The sequence below is a fragment of the Leiobunum rupestre genome, chromosome 8 (assembly GCF_980474605.1).
Source record: "Leiobunum rupestre chromosome 8, qqLeiRupe1.1.hap1, whole genome shotgun sequence".
NCBI classification, from domain to species: domain Eukaryota; kingdom Metazoa; phylum Arthropoda; class Arachnida; order Opiliones; family Sclerosomatidae; genus Leiobunum; species Leiobunum rupestre.
This window is the reverse complement of record NC_143391.1, coordinates 29687088-29705028: the sequence shown is the minus strand read 5'-3', so window position 1 is coordinate 29705028 and position 17941 is coordinate 29687088. Positions and strand designations below refer to the sequence as shown.

Sequence of the window (17941 nt, the reverse complement as noted above, 5' to 3'; positions counted from 1 at the left end):
TCTAAACTAAATAGTATCAAATTATCATATTATTCGAATGAGCGCTTAATCCCGAGGGTACCTCGAAAACATCTGTTCCGTAGTTTCGATGGGAGGATACGGATGGTGACGTCACGCGAAAATATAAGCGGTCAGCAGCGCCACCCCACCCGGTCTTTTTCGCGAAGTAACGCCTTCTTTTAGGTCTAATTAAAATTTGCGCTCCGGCGTCGCTGGAGTGCCAATCCGTGTCGTCTTATGAAAGAGAAAAAGCGGCTCCTACGGCGCTCTACGTTCTCCGTTTCATTCGTCCTTCGGGGATTCTCTCTCCGCGATACAGACTTCCTACTTCCAGTCACTCCTCTCATTTCCCGCGCCCTAATTAATTAAAATGTTCCTCTAAGCTTTTGTTTTTCAATTTCCCTCGCGTGTACTCTCCTCCCTTTTACTAGCGCGTATCATATTTCATTATATTACGTAATATCTTCGTTATTATTTATTTATTTAAGTTATTAATATACCCTAGTAAGTTCTTTTGTAAAAAGTTATTAATTTTTTTCGGTAATAATCTTCAAGATGCATTTTAATCCTCTTAATTAATTTTAACAGGAACGGATAAAAATTCATTACTTTATATTAATTTATTTCAGTAATAATGTACATTTTAATCCTCTTAAACTGTGGGATTAATTGTAGTAGGTACGGATAATTAATCACTTAATTTTTTTTATTTCAGTAATAATCCTTACGGTATGTTTTACTCGACTTAAACTCGATAATTAATCTAAATAGAAACGGATATTTAATTACTTAATTTTAATTTTAAAATTCTAATCAATAATCAATTAACTCTGGAATCAATTTTAATAAATACGCGCAATTAATTTATTTTTACGTTTTATTACTTTCTTATAATTGATTTTTTAGCGTAATTTCTAGTCATTGTGGTTTTAAAAAATCTGGGTTAAAATTTAGTAGTTTCCACCGGTTCATACCTCATAATATGGTAGGGAAGCAAACTATGCGCAAGTTTTGATATTTTCAGAAATAGCCAATAATTTGCAAATCAGATACTAATTTGCGCAAGATTTTTCAAAATTTTATCAGAAATTGATAATTCCAATTCTATTTACCTCAGATATCATAGTTTGCAAAAATATACTATTTTGCGCAAGGTTTTGGCAAACTTTTCATCGATATTGATATTTTCAATTCTAATTACCACAGATATCATAGTTTGCAAAAACCTTGCGCAAAATAGTATATTTTTGCAAACTATGATATCTGAGGTATATATAATTGAAAATACCAATAATAGGAAAAGTTTGCAAAAACCTTGCGCAAAATAGTATATTTTTGCAAACTATGATATCTGAGGTTAATAGAATTGATATTATCAATATCTGATAAAATTTTGCAAAAATCTTGCGCAAATTAGTATTTGATTTGCAAACTAAATGTTGGCTCTTTCTGAAAATATCAAAACTTGCTTAAAGTTTGAAAAAAGAGTTTGCATGCGAAAATTAGTATCGGCCTATGGTAGCGTTTTTTTGTTAGGGTTGAAAACCAGTGATATTTAAACGCCGTCAATTAGCGAGAACAAACGAAAACTTTTATTACTTTTTATTTAATTAACGGTGTTGATAAAGTTTTTCTGGAGTTGTTCGGTCGGGCGTTAAATTTAATGATTAATAATTAATAAAGAAAGTAGACGCAAAAACCCGTTTTAGAAACGAAATAGCTTCATTATTATGGCGTCCATATAACACTCTTGACCCTGTTGAAACAACGCGATGGAAAGCTATTACCAACCAATGCGAATTCGACCTCGGCTCTCTTAAATCTCACGGGTGAGCTCCTGATTATCAGGATTAATGAAATAACGCTCCCTTAAGAATCGAAGAAGTATGTGTGGGGAGGGGGTACGTCGATTCCGCCCTCTACCGACGACGAAAGAAAGGAGATAATGGTGCTAAATTTGTCTCTATAATTACGATTCGTTAGACAACCCAAGTTTCAACTAATAATACATTTATACGAATGTTTTTCTTACCAACCCGAATTCGAGCTATTTATATTCGCAATTCAAAGGACGATGAATACGCGTGTTGTAATAACCGAACCACCATCTATCGCCTTTAAAATTAACTATAAGGACGGTACTTGTCACAACAAAGGGAAGCCAGTAGCGGCCAGGGTTGGACATAAGGATATATTTTTTAGTAGTCAGACTGACTAGTGAGCCTCCCATCTTAATTTATTTTAGTAGTCACTGACTAGTGTAGTTAAAAAGGGGGGGTTCTATAAAAACAAGAAGGACAGCCAACATTTGGCTTTACCCGTCAGAGTTAAAATAGGAGATTATTATCACTTGAGTTACGTGACTTTGGCCGATCACATTTTTTTTAAATAAAATGGAATTGATGAATGATGAATTTATGATACGCCATATTCGCCTTTATTTATTAATATTTAGGTAAAATTTTCACTAGTCAAATTGACTAGTGAGCCCCCAGATTTCGATTAATTTTAGTAGTCAGAGCCTTTATTTTAGTAGTCAAATGCAAATGCCGTGACTAGTCCCACCCTGGTAGCGACCATAGCAAGTTTTTCAGGTGGTTCGAGATCTTATTGTAAAGAATTGGATATTATTGTCATACGATTATACCTGGTATAATCTACTTTGCTGGAACCAACGCAATGTTTACGAAACGAAGCTAATATTGGGCAGTCATTCGATCTCAGGGCTCAATTTATTATATAATTAGTGACTTCTATCTCAGCGGTTTAATAGAAAATCTCTAGCTCTTCGGACACGGAAGGCCCTGTTTTGATTCGTCGCACTCGGGTACCGTATTAACTAGAATGTATTTATATTTCGGAGAGCAACTATGTCTGCCATTAAGTCAGTGACGTCACCAGGATTTCAAAATTGGTGGCGCTTAAGCCATAAGCACTAGTCAGGGGCGTCCTAGTGAGTAATATGGGGGAGGGGAGGGGCTCCCAAAAAGGTTTGTAAAGTTGAAACATTGAGGCCGACTAGGAAAAATGAAATTTTTATGCCCAGTTTTAAGTTCGAAGAAACTTTTCGACGAGTGAATTGGAAATATTGAGAATTTTAGGAGGCGCTTTTCGGAAATTTTAGGTGGCGCTTTAGAAATTTTATAGGTGGCTCAAGCGCCACCTAAAACACCCTAGTGACGCCACTGCTAAGCTCATCCCCTTCATCGACAACCTTCTCAAAACTGGCATTCTGCCTCGGAATAATAAATACATATCGTTACCTTCGATTTCTCATCCGAATAGAGAACGACGGAGGTCGGAAATTTTACTTTATAAAACTTTAAACGTCGCGTCATGTGAGATATGTTGGTAATATACGTTGAATATTTTCTGGGCACCGGATAGAAAGCTTTCTCGAGCACAGTCTTCCGATTATCGGATTTGAGTATTTGTTATTCCCTTACAGGAGCGTAGGATGAAGTGAAACTTTTATCATATCTTCGGGGAAAATCTATTTGAACTTTGGAATTAGCTTCGCGTTATTTCTTTTTCTTCATCTTGAGAGCGGAATATACCTCACATTTCCGATTTGTTAAATTTAATATTTAAACTCGATACGTTTTAGCTTTTTTGAATATATACATATATATACCTACATTTGGAGTATCAAAAATTTAGTATCAAAGAAATGAACTTCTGAGCAAAACTGCAAAGGGGTAAACCTAACCATCTATAGCTATAAAAAAAAACATGTTTGCCGGCTTCTTTAAATCGGCGTTGTTGTTTTTGTAACGAACTCCCAGGAGATACTTTGGTGGCTCAAGTATGGTGTCCGAGAGAGTTTGAGATTATACGGGGATTTTTAAGACGATTTCGCGGACAAACTCGGGCGCGGGAAGTCAAATAAAGGGTTACAGACACGGCGGTAATGCGATGAAAGAACGGCTCGCGGCTACTAGCTATAGTATTTATACGAGTGTATGTAAAAGAGTGACGAACACGGCGGGGTTTGTGGCGCGCATTATTCCGCCATAGACGCGTCAAGTTTCGCCGGAGCGCTGGGGATTTGAGGACGGGAAAATCTTCATTTCCATATAAAGCCCGCTACCTAGCAGCGCCATCTCTCGCTCTCTTTATATAACGGCTCTCTGGCTCGCTAAAGAGGCCCCGCATGAATAATTCAAAAGCGTACATCTTATTCTTACGAGGGGAGCTAAGTTTAGCGGGCCTGGAGGAAACCCCTGGCGACCCTCGCTGGTGCAGTTCGCTCACGGCCAGAGCCAACCCCGTCGCCTTAGCCCTCAGAGGCTCCGAGCGCGCGTCCTCTAGCGGCCACTGAGAGTAATAGAGAGTGAGAGAGAGAGAGTGAAGACGCGGTAAAAGAAAAAGATGAAAAAACCTTACGCCAACGATCTTTATCAACTGCTTAAGGTCCGTACCTCGCTGCTGAAAGAGACGAGAGAGAATAGCGGGTTGAAAATAGCTTATATAGCCATCAATATATTGCTAGGGGCCCCACTGTCGTTCGAAAGAAATAATCGGAATTTCGATATTCGGATCACGCGCGCCATCTCTGGGCGGATTTCCGCGCACTTTGTGTTTATAGGCGAGTTTTTTTCCCCCCGACGACCAACCCGAGGTGAGTAGCCTCTCGTAGCCTACAGAGAACTGTCCTAATAGTAATGGCGATAAATAAGACAATTTTGGGGGTTGTTTAGGCCGAGGCTTAAGGCGAAGGTTGAATCCGACGGAGAACGGTCTCTGTTTACGGAATTCATTACGTAAATTGGAAAGACCTCGCTCTCTCGTCTTCCCGGAGCTAATTGCGTTGATGGCGCACCAAATACGTGGTTGTGTTGTGTTCGCGATAGTGCGCGTTTGATAAGACTCGATCCCTGGGTTAGCGGGCAGTTTAAGCGACGCTTTTCCGAGCGAGAACGTGTACGCTTTCGAGATCGTTTCTACGCCTTTTGGTTAGCCTGAACGTTCAGTCTCAGTCGTAAACTGTTTAAACTCTTTAATAATCAGATATTGTTTGTTTTTCCCCGCTCCAAAAACCGAGTTTATTTAGTTCTAGGATAGGATTTTATTGGTCTGCCAGATTATTAAGTTTTCTATTCTACTTTTGACCTACACGCCCCTGTAGAAATGTTCCAACCGCCAAACACCGGTGTTCAGGGAGAAGACCTCCACCCGTATTTACGACTACAACGTAACAAACTTCCCATAACCACAAATGAATTGTATCAGAAGTATATAATATACTCTTAGATAGCGTATTCCTATACCGCTAATACGTACACATTTAATTTTTAATAGCCTATATAGATAAAAAAAATAACGATTTAAACTATACGTTAAAATTACAAATAATATAACTTTCTCTCAAGGCGTTGTCTTTACGTCAAAATACAAGATAAAAATTTCCTATTTGATTAAGAAAGAGTAACGTTTTTCTTTATGTTTATGATATTACGTAAAGAATGAGAAGAGTTTCTGATAGTTCCGTGTCTTTCGGAATGGTGGTCACGTATTCGCTCGGCTGAGATTGAATGAGCATTTCTAATCCAAACTTGGATCTCCCAAACTGAGCGGCAGCCCTACAGCCGGAAGGAAGTTGGCGATCCACCTTAGAGGGTGACTGTCCGGGGTTACGCCTAATCCTCCATTCGAACGGTGTACTTATTTACGGGCCACTTTTAAGGGCCTATATTTCCTCCAACGCCTTTTACAGCGATCAGTTTTGGCAACGGGAGAATCCGAATTTAATCGATCGACGTAAGGATCCCTCCAATTTCGTCACTCCGCTTTCCGAATTTAGAATGAGTCTAAAGATAAAACTAAGGAAATTCTCAACCCACTCTGAAACTCTCCCCTCTCTCAATTTTTGACGTCATAACGGACTTACGTCATTTTACTCCGATTCTGCGGTGGCGAATAGTTTGAGTCGGCGTAAAATTGTTTTCCCGAAATGGCTGCCCGTGGCCATTTTAAGCAGACAATTTTATCAGTTTACCCTCTTTACACCTCCTTTTCAGAAGGAGTAATAAGAGTAGCCTTAAATCCTGGAACAGACGAATAGTTTATGGTGTAAAGTAATTATCAGCCACGGAACCGGCGAATAGTTCGTTTTAGGGTAAAAAGAGTACACTGTTAAAAAAATTCGTTCAGAAGACGTTCAACTTAGAACAGTCTGTTCAAAAATGAACGATAGCGTTCTAAAGGTATGTAATAGAGAACGGTGTGTTCAAGATATTTTATTTCGTTCAAATAAGAACGAATGCTCTTTCGCCCTCTGGAGGAAGGCTTGTAAACTACACAATAGAATAGATTCGTTCCCCTTAGAACAGGTTTTACACACAATCCTATATGGATTTATTTGTATTAGTTTCATGTACATGTACTAACATATTAGCATGACACTTTCAACGTATGACCAAAAGTAACAAATAAGTGTGACACTATTTTGCGGAAAACTTCGTATGGCCAAAAGTAAAGTTTAGAGTACGCTTTGTTATAGGTAGTTTTTTCGTACATTATTATGTTGTTTTAAGTTAGTGTACTGGTTGATTAAACTATTACTCGTAGTAATTTATTTACAGGGTGAGTTATAGTGAGTTGCAGGCTAAGAAAGACAAAATATATAGTACAATCGGCGCAAGGATGCCTCAGATCGTTTCCGGTCATTCCACCGCGCGAAATTTGAATTTGGCCATTTTACGGTCAAATTTGAATTTTGCTCTTTTTGTCGTCTTTTAGCGCCATCTAGAGACCGAAATTGGAATCTTTATTTTTTAATTTCATAATTGTGGTGGCGAGCAAATTTAAAAGATAAGGCATTCCTATCATTCTTAAATTTAAAATAGTATGTATAATTATTTAATTTTGTAAATTTATTTCTACGTCTTACCAGTTAAATCGGCAGTTTCTTTTAAAATAGTTACCACGCTTTCTTGGGGGTAACGTTGTCTTAATGAGCTATAGACGTTTAAAATTATATTTTTATCTTTACCTGTTAACAATAAACCTTTATCATGCTTTTTATAGAAACCTCTTGGGCTATTTAAAATATTTGGAGCTTCAATTATCGAACCTTCTTTAGCTGCATTCAGTAATGAAACTCATGACAACATGAAATTAAAAAATAGATTCCTATTTCGGTTCCTAGATGGCGCGAAAAAACGATGAAACTCACGAAATTTGAAATTGACCGTAAAGTGGTCAAATTTAAATTACGCGCGGTCGACTGGCCGGAAATGGTCTGAGGTATCCTTGCGCCGACTGTACTATATATTTTGTCTTTCTTAGCCTGCAACTGACTATAGAACATGTTGTAATGAAGTTGTTTTTGTAGTTGTATGTACAGTGTGTTTGGAAATTTACCGAAGATTCAATTTCATTGTTGGAGCGTATAGCTCCTTCACTAGCGACTCAAATGGCGTTAGGTCTGTAACGCTGTTTCTCAGAAACTACCCCTCCTATTGAAAATAATCTTTACACAAATAACGATATAAATAACCTCCGTGTCCTAACGAAGTGGAAAACGAAAAAGGGATGTGAAAGGTCCGAATTTATAGGACACGCACCGTTTTTTTTAAGGATATTTTTATTTGATTGGCAAGGTAAGCGAAATTCGTTCGGAAATGTAATTGCCCCAGTTCTAGAATTAAAATTTACAGAAAATATTTCGTAATATACTGCAATTTGGTTTGACGTTTTCAGCATAAAAATAAATTCTAAAATCGTTTGTTAGCAGTTCTCGGCCTGTAGGCTGAGAATAGAATGAAATCTTTAGCGCTATGAAAAGGTTTTATGTATTTTACGCATATCGCTTTCGTGGTAGATATTTTAAGTTTAATAAGATGGATGTAGTTGAGGTTGGAACTAAATTCAAATAATCTAGTTTTAGGCCTGGTTTTCCTTTTCGGTGGGCAATGGGTTAGGTTAGGTTACTTTTATTAATTTAGCATGGTGAACCGCCGGCAGGAGACATGAGCTATAGTTTTGAAGCAATAACTTTATGTACTCTTTGTATTGAATAACGATAAAGCATTCCGCGGCGAACGAGAAAATGATCCACGGCGAACGACAAAGCGTTCCACCGCGAACGACAAAACGTTCTAATTTGAACAAAGAAGGTTTGTTCAATATAGAACATCTAAGTTCAATATTGAACCATCAACCATCGTTCTTCATCGAACGAATATTTTTGGTTCATATTAGAACCAAATGGCGTTCTGTTACAGGGACAACCTTCTGAACGGCGATTTGTTCAAATTAGAACAATTTTTTTTAACAGTGTACACTTTTAGTCCGAGAACAGGCGAAAAGTGTAAAATCGTTGGGAGATATACCCTAGTCAGGCGCGTTTTGGATTAAGGGGGGTACAGCTTGGATTTTAAATTTGGCGCCCCCCTCATCGGCAGGTTTTTGCGCCTCTTCTAAAACAATTTGGCGCATTTTTCAAACCAATTTGGCAACCCTTTCCAATTTCAAAGGGGGTACATTGCCACTGACCCTAGTAACATAGTAGAGATTCCCCCTAACCGCGAATTCTCGTCATAGCGGGCAAAATTCCATAATGACATCTCTAGACGACCCTGTTCGAGAGTCTCTCTAGCTTCGCTAATTAGTAGTTCGGCAATGAACCTACGGATGGCGCTACGTTACAGCGTGGGATCGGCGCGTATCCATCTATTCTATAATCCACAAATTTTCGCCGCAGTGTCGTAATATACGTAAACAAACCGAATAATTAATTCGATGGTACGATGACGACGCCCTTTCATTGAAAATTCTCTTTCATGTTTGTTGGGAGATAGAAAGAGGCTATAGCTATGTACGGAATAGAGCTAGCCTGGCCAAATATTATCTTTCTCGTAATATAAATACTATAGCAGAGGGGAGAACACACGGCGTTGACAACTTTGATACCTTCACATCGGACATTTGTATATTTCTCCCTCTCGACCGTTTATTGAATCATCTATAACAAAGGCTTCGAGTTCCCCGTTTCAAAAAATTCGCTTTGAATATCCCGTTCTTTGCATTCCAATCTTCCGCTTATAGTCGAGTTGCCTCTTCGGAGGAGCGTATATCAGTCCCAGAAATAAGCTTTCTTAAAGGGGAACGGTCAAGGTTTAACCAGTTAGATAGCCCTATAGCCCATTAAAAACTAAAATTTATGGTGAAAGGTCAAGGTTTAACCAGTTAGATAGCCCTATAGCCCATTAAAAACTAAAATTTATGGTGAAAACCGCGTCAAAAAATATTGAGTTGTTAATTTTTAATAAAATAAAGAAATTTCGGGAAATCGAAAAGCGCGGGTCCGCCGCGACACCTGGTGAAAAGTCGGTGAGACGGAAAAACAACGTAAAAGCGCGCGCTGCTGAAGACGCAAAAAAAATGTTTTGCACGCGCCGCTCGTTCCAGTTATAAGAGACCTAAGCCTAAATTGCGCGATTTTAAAAGTTAAGATAGTTCGCAAATCGCTCATACGGGGTTAGGGGCGCTGGCGGCAGCCCCTAAGATGGCGGCGATAATTCAAACCCAAACACCTGGCGTTATTTTTCGTTTCAACTTTTTGGGCCGAAAGCTATTTTTTCAAGACAAAAAAAGGTACGTGTTAGTATATTGAACGTCTTGTTAATCTTTTGATACGGAAATAAGGCCATATTTGGAAAAGCTTGGCCGTTCCCCTTTAAGCGCAATTTTTCGCTTGCTAGTACCATATTTAACAAAATCACTCGTAAATATGCCATAAAAGCATTTTCTTTATTGAGACCTTGTTCAGGGCTATGACGTCAATTAGGTCACTTACAACTCCGTGACGAAAAACGCGTCATCAACTTTTCTGATGGGAAACGGATTTTGAAATCGCGTTTTTGGCTTAAGCAATCTATAGCTTAGCTCGTGCTTCGTTTCCATGGTAACGTTCTCAATAGCACAAAGAGTGTACGAATTTTCCATTCCGTGTGAAACCGAGTCTCATTTTTCTATGGAAATGTTGTACAGAGGCTCACTTACGATTTAGTATGTTACACATGGTAGTACTGCTAATAGTAGTGTATCGACTATTTATTTCTAAGATTGGTACAGACTTCAATGTTTTTAGTGATGGATTTCTGTAGCGCCATCTGTTAATGTAAACTTTTAGGGTGCCTTTTAAAAATAGTTATTTATAATAATTCGTAACATATTTATTATTTTAGCTAAATATTAATTTACGGAGCACCTTCAAAGCTTATAGAAACTGACAACAGATGTCGCGTCACCCCATTTTTAAAAAATTATCCTAATGACTACGAGGACTATATTCCTATAGTAGCGTAAAATTACGAATCCCGTTGACCATAAATGATCTTCGGTCAGACGCTAAATAAATCTAATTATTAATTATACCTCCAGATGTTCGTTTCTCTATTGAAATTACATTATGACTCTATGGATATTTAATAATGATTTCGTTCTATCGGGTCCAAAATTGGTCATTTTAAAACGAAATGTTTGAAAATATTAGGAATTTGTGACAAATATTCCGCCTGTTAAATGATTTCCCTCCTTTATAGTTCGCACTTCATTTACGCGAGTCTTCTAACAATCAATTGTACCCATCCTGGAATGAGAGTTCTTTGAAAATCTTGAAAGTGAGTTGCCCTCGCGAATCAAACGGTTTTCTTTTCTGTTTTTGGTTTTTTGGTTTTATTCTCGACTTTCGATCGCTTGACTTCAGAGAAAAGGATGTGATGAGTGAAATAAGTGGTGCTTTTGCAGTTTTCCTTACAAGCCGCGGGCCAATTTTTGCGTTTTTCAATTTTTTTGAAGTTTCCGAGCCTTTTCTTTATATGTATAAATAATGGTGGGTTGCTAAAAATAAGACCGAGGCTTTGGAAAATAAATTGTTAAGCGTTTCTTTTAGCGATTCCGGAAAAAACCAGCGTTATACCGAGTCCGAGTTTAGAAGAATGGGGAGTGGTACAAAATATTTCAAAGTATTCCCTCGTGAGAAAACTACGAACAAGAGTTGTTTACGAAAAGTCGCTGTTTAGTTGATTTTTTCCATATTTGGTACAAAATGTTTTCTATATATTTCTTCGTTAATATTTTAAGTCTCGCTTAAATGTATTCAAACTTTTTTTTTAATATTTATACCCGTAATACGCTTATAAATTTCTAAGACTTTTGTATCAGAAATACAAAATATTATGTCAGAACTTCTAAAGTGACATCAATGAGAATGAAGATTTTGTGCCCTAGATTCGAAATCACTGCCTCGCGCGTTATCAACAGCGTTTACCCACTTCCTGCCGTAACTCCGAAAAATTAAGCTCCATAGTTACCATGGTAACCAACTATAGCTAGTGTACTACAGTAACCCGATGGAGGTTGATTTTTCTCGTGCCGGAAATGGGTTCATCGCTTCGTTACAAATCAGTCTATCGGAAAGCTATCTGTTATCGAATCTAGGGTACGAGGTCTGTATTATCTTTAACAATTTTCCGCTTGACGTTTTACCGCCGAGATGCGTCATGTTTTTCGTTGGTCGACGTATTTCTGGATGAGCCCGGTATTCTTATAAGCATAAGTGCCACATTATTAATAAGTATACCCTTACGAAAAAAAGTCATACAATTCTAGAGACCAAAAGGCAAAAATATCTTCAGATTTCTATAGATACACATATAGAAATGAATTGAGAATTGACCCAATCCTCATGTTGATTTCGATGATATTCTATAAGAAATTTTCTATAGCCTCTATAGAGAAAACCTAGAATACCCTTTCAAATTCTACATATGAGGAGTTTCTATAGCTCTGGCACCTTCCACCCCTTAAGAGCTCTATATGATTCGCGAGCTTTTTCAAAAGGGGGAGAGTATAGTGTACATATTTACCAGTGCCGCAATTTGGTAAATTTCAAAATTAAAATTAACGCTTTTTCATTAAATAATATGAAATAACATAATATTGACAATTAAAAACACGCGCTCCGACTCCAGAGGGAATATTTTGCGCGGTTTGAGCAACATCAACCAATATTTCCCGATTATTATCGGATTGGATAAATTTGATTTTGGCTGACGAATAGAAAAAAAAGGTTCCATCAAAGATGACTAAATTTCCGGATTATGGAGTTGTTAATTCTTCTACTACTATATCAGTTAGGAAGACAAATAAACAAATTTGCATCCGAGGGCAAGATTTTGGTTATTATTATTATCAATAATAATTAATTAAGAGCACTTTCCTTTTAAAATTCCATATTGCCATCCCATAATTTTACACGTATTTAATTAGGCGTTGCTTGTTAAGCGCTAAAACTCTTCTTTTTAGAGTGACTGGGGTTTTCATTCGTTCCGCGAATGAATGGTACTTCGCGAATGTAGAATACGCGTGTGGCGCGGGTTTGTCCCCGAAAGGAAGGATGTGTTCAAATTAGTTTGAAATTCTTCCCCTCCTCCCCCCTCCCCGCTAAGTCCGAGGCCTAGTTGAAATCATCATTTTTGGAAAGTTCATTGTGTTTTTTAATCGAGCCAGAAAATTTGTTCGTCAGCCCGCGGGGCTCTCCCCAAAACAAAGAGACGGGAAAGAGGCGAGTTAATTTTAGACCACCGCTCGTCGGAATGGTTGAGGCGCCGCAGACTGCGCGCCATCTACTTCCTACGTCCACAAAACTCGTACCAATTCTCTCTCTTCGAGAGCTGATTGTCTCTCGGTGACGTTGTCTTTGTTATGCTAATTATAATTTTCTCCGAGTCCTCCTCAGGGTCCGCTTCTAGCCAAGCAGTTTCCCAATTTTAAAACCAGCTAGGGCCAAGTAAGGTGATTCAATTTGCTTTTAGATTCGTCAGTTTCGTGCTGCCAGATTTATTATTTTTTCGACGCTTCTTACAAATCGTACAGGATGACCGTGTATTCGCTCGTCCGCGTCGCCGTATCTCGCTAAGAATTTTCGCGCTTAAGGTAATGAACCGGACAACAAATTGAAATTGAAAAAACATCGTGCTGGAGTCGTCTAAATAGAATTTCCGCGTTTTCCACGACGCGCCTCGTCACCCTTTTCAAATCGTTGGCGTCGTCCCTCCGGATATCAGTCTCTAGAGAAAGAGGTCACCATTTTTAAATCTTTGGCGTCGTCCCTCCAGATATCAGTCTCTAGAGAAAGAGGTCACCCTTTTTAAATCTTGGCGTCGTCCCTCCGGATATCAGTCTCTAGAGAAAGAGGTCACCATTTTTAAATCTTTGGCGTCGTCCCTCCAGATATCAGTCTCTAGAGAAAGAGGTCACCCTTTTTAAATCTTGGCGTCGTCCCTCCGGATATCAGTCTCTAGAGAAAGAGGTCACCCTTTTTAAATCGTTGGTGTCGTCTCTCCAGTCTCTAGAGAAACAGTTGATATTTAATATAAAAAATATTTGAGAAAACCTTGTTGTACCTTTTTCTTTAAAACAAATTGACGTTCAATAATAGGGTAATCGTTTTAATTGTAGTTATTAGCCCTAAATTTTAGAGTGCTTAAACCCACCCTATAAAACGGGTGGAGAAATCCGCGTTAGGCTGATCAATGAATATTTTGCGGAGGATGTTCGTCCGTAATGAGTTTAATAAGCAAAGTGCGGGCCGTCGATGTACGAATGAAACTCGAATTTGTTTAGTGTTTTTTTCCCCGCTTATCAAACGCGAAAGGAGACGTATACGATCGGAGCTAGTCAAAGTTCGTATCTGTTTACCCAAAAATTACCTCCGCTAAACTAATTAGTTGATGAGAGAGAACTGGTTGACGCACTCGGAGAATTTCAAACGACTGTTTATTTTCACCGAGCGTGGATAAATGAGTTAAATTTCCACTAAAATCCTTTAGAAATTATTCGAGAAGGTGGACGTTGCTAGTCCTTTCCCAGCTCTCTCTGGCGGGCCGGTGCCCCTTAAAAGCCCCGGGGACTCATTTCGAATGTGACGATACCAACGAGTGAAAAAGGTTACACGAACCGACCGGGAATATGTACTAATTCACTTTAGTACGTCTGATGTTCCGCTTCTATGATTTCTTTCCTGTGTTTTTCCAATTTGCGTTTGCCATCCAGCTCATTACCTTAAGTAATCTATTCACTAGCGTTTTTAGCCGTCTAATGTTTGTCTATAGTATCCTTTCTGGCTAATACTCGTTTATCTCTGAATTTAGATTTCCTAATTTTCATTGAATGTTACAATTTCCCGGGGCCTGTGCAGCCTCGGGGCCCGATTCGGAACAAACCAGATATATTTCACCCTTAAAATGTATACTTATCTCCAATAGTGAGGGCTCTATGGGGGCCCGAAATTAACATTTTACCGGAGTTCTATAAATTTAGATAACCTTATAACTCCGCCTATAGTCGTAAAATTCAAAAATTTGCTTATTTATAAAGCATATTTTCGGATCTAATAGTATCCATTTTTTCTTCCGAAACGAACGAATTTTTAAAAATCAAGCGGGAACCTGTGAAATTACATGTTTCAAGAGCGTAACATTAGTAATAGAATAAGTCTATCCCTATAGATAAACTATAAAGTAAATGACGGTAGGCATCAGTTGCATTAGGATATTTAATGTTCAGAGCTACAATATATCGAATAGAGATGGCGCTAGTACGGAAAGCCTCGTAAATTAACTTATCCGCGAACATTAGTGTTGAGCGTGTAGAACACTTCTACAGGCGCTAGTAGGCCAAATTTTGAAATACCTTTTGTCGTATTTAGATGTGATAATTGTTTGTAAAATTTGTAACTTCGACAAACGCCTGCCAAATTTGACCACTACAATCGCTGTAATAATAATGTATTCCAGACGCGAGTGGAACAATTTTACGATTGCGTTTTGGGCAGCGAGAGGGAGCTAAGACAGACCGAAAGTCAGTGGAAAGACGGGCGGAAGCGAGGGTTAAGTCTGCTCCATCGGCATTTCGACTGATCACCGCGTATGGCATTGAAAGATTGTCGAGAGCGCGAGAACGATCTCCACGCATTGCCGAGGGGACGAGGGGCCTTAACCCCAAAATTGCACTTTTCCCTCCCCGGTCGGGGTCGCGAGGGGGGGGGCTAGTCTGACAGGCGCCGCCCTTTCAAGCGTAAAAGTTGCCTTGGCACCGCAAGTATCACAATGTCTCTTTCTCGGGGACTGTCCTTAAAGTATTTCCGTTTTTGCCATCATTTTGTCGGGTTACTAACCATACCAGAACCAAGAGTGTTGAAATAGTCGCCGTAAATTTATCTAATCATAACTTGGAGTACTGCCATTTTAGCCTAATTTTCCTAAAACATAAATAAATGTAATAATAATCAGCAAGGCTCATATCCAAGGCACCACCATAGACCTAAGTCATCAAGCCACTTTTAAAGCCATTAATTCGGGTGGCCGGGTTACAACGCGTAGGAGGGTGGTGGCAAACCCTTCAGCTCCCTACACTAACTGTTACCATTAACCTTAACAAGTTTTTATGGACGGGGAAACTGAAGAGCTCAGGGAAAAACCATTTTAATCAGTTGGGAGAGAGCTTGCAAACTCAACGCGGAAGGAGTTGTTCCGAGTTTTCAGCCAATGCCCCAAGCTGGGATCGAACCCGGCTCCTCTTGCTGCGAGGCCAAGCGAAAGTGCTAACCACTCCGCCACCCCACATTTAAGTATCTACTAGAAATATCATCTGATTTTCGAAAGAAAATGTGAATATTAATTTATACAATCAAACCGCAAAGATTCTTACCTGAAAATAAATTGATAATTTAATATTTGTAAGCTACATGTACTGTAAATTTCCTTCCCGCAATCTTCTAATACTTTAATATCCCAAAATAAAGTGAAAATTGAGATAATGAATGAACGAGCATTTTTCCACGGTTAAATACGAAACGTCGTGTTATTCGCGCACCTGACCTGTAGCCTCGTTAAGCAGTACGAATCGGCCTGGATCGAGGGGGAAGGCTTGTAAAAAGGGGGCTTCTCAATAATATCTTCCTCGGGCGTGATTCGAATTGAGAATCCAGCGTCCCCACACGGAGCAATTCCTGTCCGACTCGGAAGCGGCGTGACTGTTCTCGCTGCGAGTTGTTATTCTAATTTATTACGCTAATTCCCAACCAAGTCCGCCACTCAGCGTTGGCGTACGCTATTCCTTACTCTCTCACGTAACTCGTCGTACGAATCTATTTCGGGCCTCCCCGAAAAGGCCGCCTAATTTTCCGGCAAAGGACCCCAGTTTGCAGTTTGATTAATTAAAGCTCGGGTGAACGTAAAAATGTGGGCATTGTACTCTCCTCTCCGACGACATACCCCCGTTATTCCACTCTCACGTAGGGTGCGTTAAACCTCAACTAGATGGTGCCCCCTCCTATCCTATTCTCAGTACAGTGGCGTAAAACGTATGCCTAATATCGTATTAATATTACGCCTTTTCGAGTTGCGAAAGCTTTTAGGCTTAATTCCGATAACATTGGATATTTAAATTATTGGTCTATAGCCGTGTCTTCACTCGCAATGCTTCGAGCAATTTGATATGTATGCATGTATGTATGTATGTATTTAAAAAAATTAGCGAGCGGATGTAACATTTGCGAGAGAATAACATGTATGTCTCAAAGAGTTATATTTTATACTTCTAATAAAAATACGCGGATAAAATGACCAGTACACGAATTAAGGTGGTCAGCCACAGCCACAAGCTTGAGATCTCTTCCAGGGAAAAGACGAACGTATATGCTCTTATTTATTGTCTTTTGTTGATACTTTTTTGGGCTGTCCTAGCAAAAACTAGTAAACGCCATTTGTTTAAAGGGATATTTCAGTTTCAATATAATAATAATAATCAGCTGGGCTAATACCCAAGGCACCACCATAGACCTAAGTCATCAAGCGAATTTTTTTTAAAGCCAATAATTCAGGTGGCTGGGTTACAATGCGTAGGAGGGTAGTGGCAAGCCCTTCAAGCCAACAGCTCCCTACACTAACTATTACCGTTTTCCTCTACAAGTTTTTATGGAAATGGGAAACCGAAGAACTCGGGGGAAAACCGCTTTAATCAGTAGGGAGATAACTTGCAAACTCAACGCGGAAGGTGTGGTGCCCAGTTTTCACCCAATGCCACAGTCTGGGATCAAACCCGGCTCCTCTTGCTGTGAGGCGCAAGTGCTAACCACTCAGCCACCCCATTACTTTGATTAACATTAATTCTTACAATGATGTAAGTAGTATTAACTGGTATATTTCATCCACGAAGGTCTTAGGCAGGTTGAAAGTTTTACAGTAGGTAATTTATTCTCGAATTTACGTCTAAACTTTCAAAATTGCCGTTTATTAAGTTTCTCCTTTCAACAGCCGAGATATTCATAGGTCACAGTTTATTGAAACGATGGAGGAAATCTCGTATCTCCATAAGTAAATAATATTTTTACATAAGTGTGACACTTCCTATTCTTCACACGCAAAGGTCCGCTTGCTAATGCGTCACACGTAGCCTTTGACCAAGGTTCGTAAAAAAGGAACTATAAGGTTGCCTCGATCGCATGGTTTTTTATCAAAATATTACGACTTTTGCGTTGCTAGGTAAAATCGTGACGTCACCAAGATGAGATCGTATTGAAAATCAACGGAGGCTCATCTGGGTGACGTCATCAATTTTAACTCGTACAGAAATTTTTTCAAACATCTTCTTGATCGAGACCCCCTTGACCTTTGGCAGCGCCTCGCTAGGGGGAGATTTTTCTCTTGTGAGGACGTCACTCCGTTACTAGCTCTCAGTAAAATATTCCCCAAAGTGACAAAAATATGGAACAATTATAGATTTATGGTATTCCTTATTATTGTTAAACTATAGTAGATCCTGGGGGAAAGTACCACGTGAAGGTCGTGGATTGTCGCTAAATAAGTCGTATAAGCTTAAACCCAATGATTTTAAGAAAAGGAGCTGAAAATAATTTTGTTCCACGTTC

General features: G+C 39.0%; 1 protein-coding gene across 1 annotated transcript in view; it reads left to right on the top strand.

The window, feature by feature from the left end:
- The window catches only part of jeb (low-density lipoprotein receptor domain-containing jelly belly protein), a 102517-nt gene that overhangs the window by 64364 nt on the left and 20212 nt on the right, over positions 1-17941 (top strand). The window lies entirely within an intron of this gene.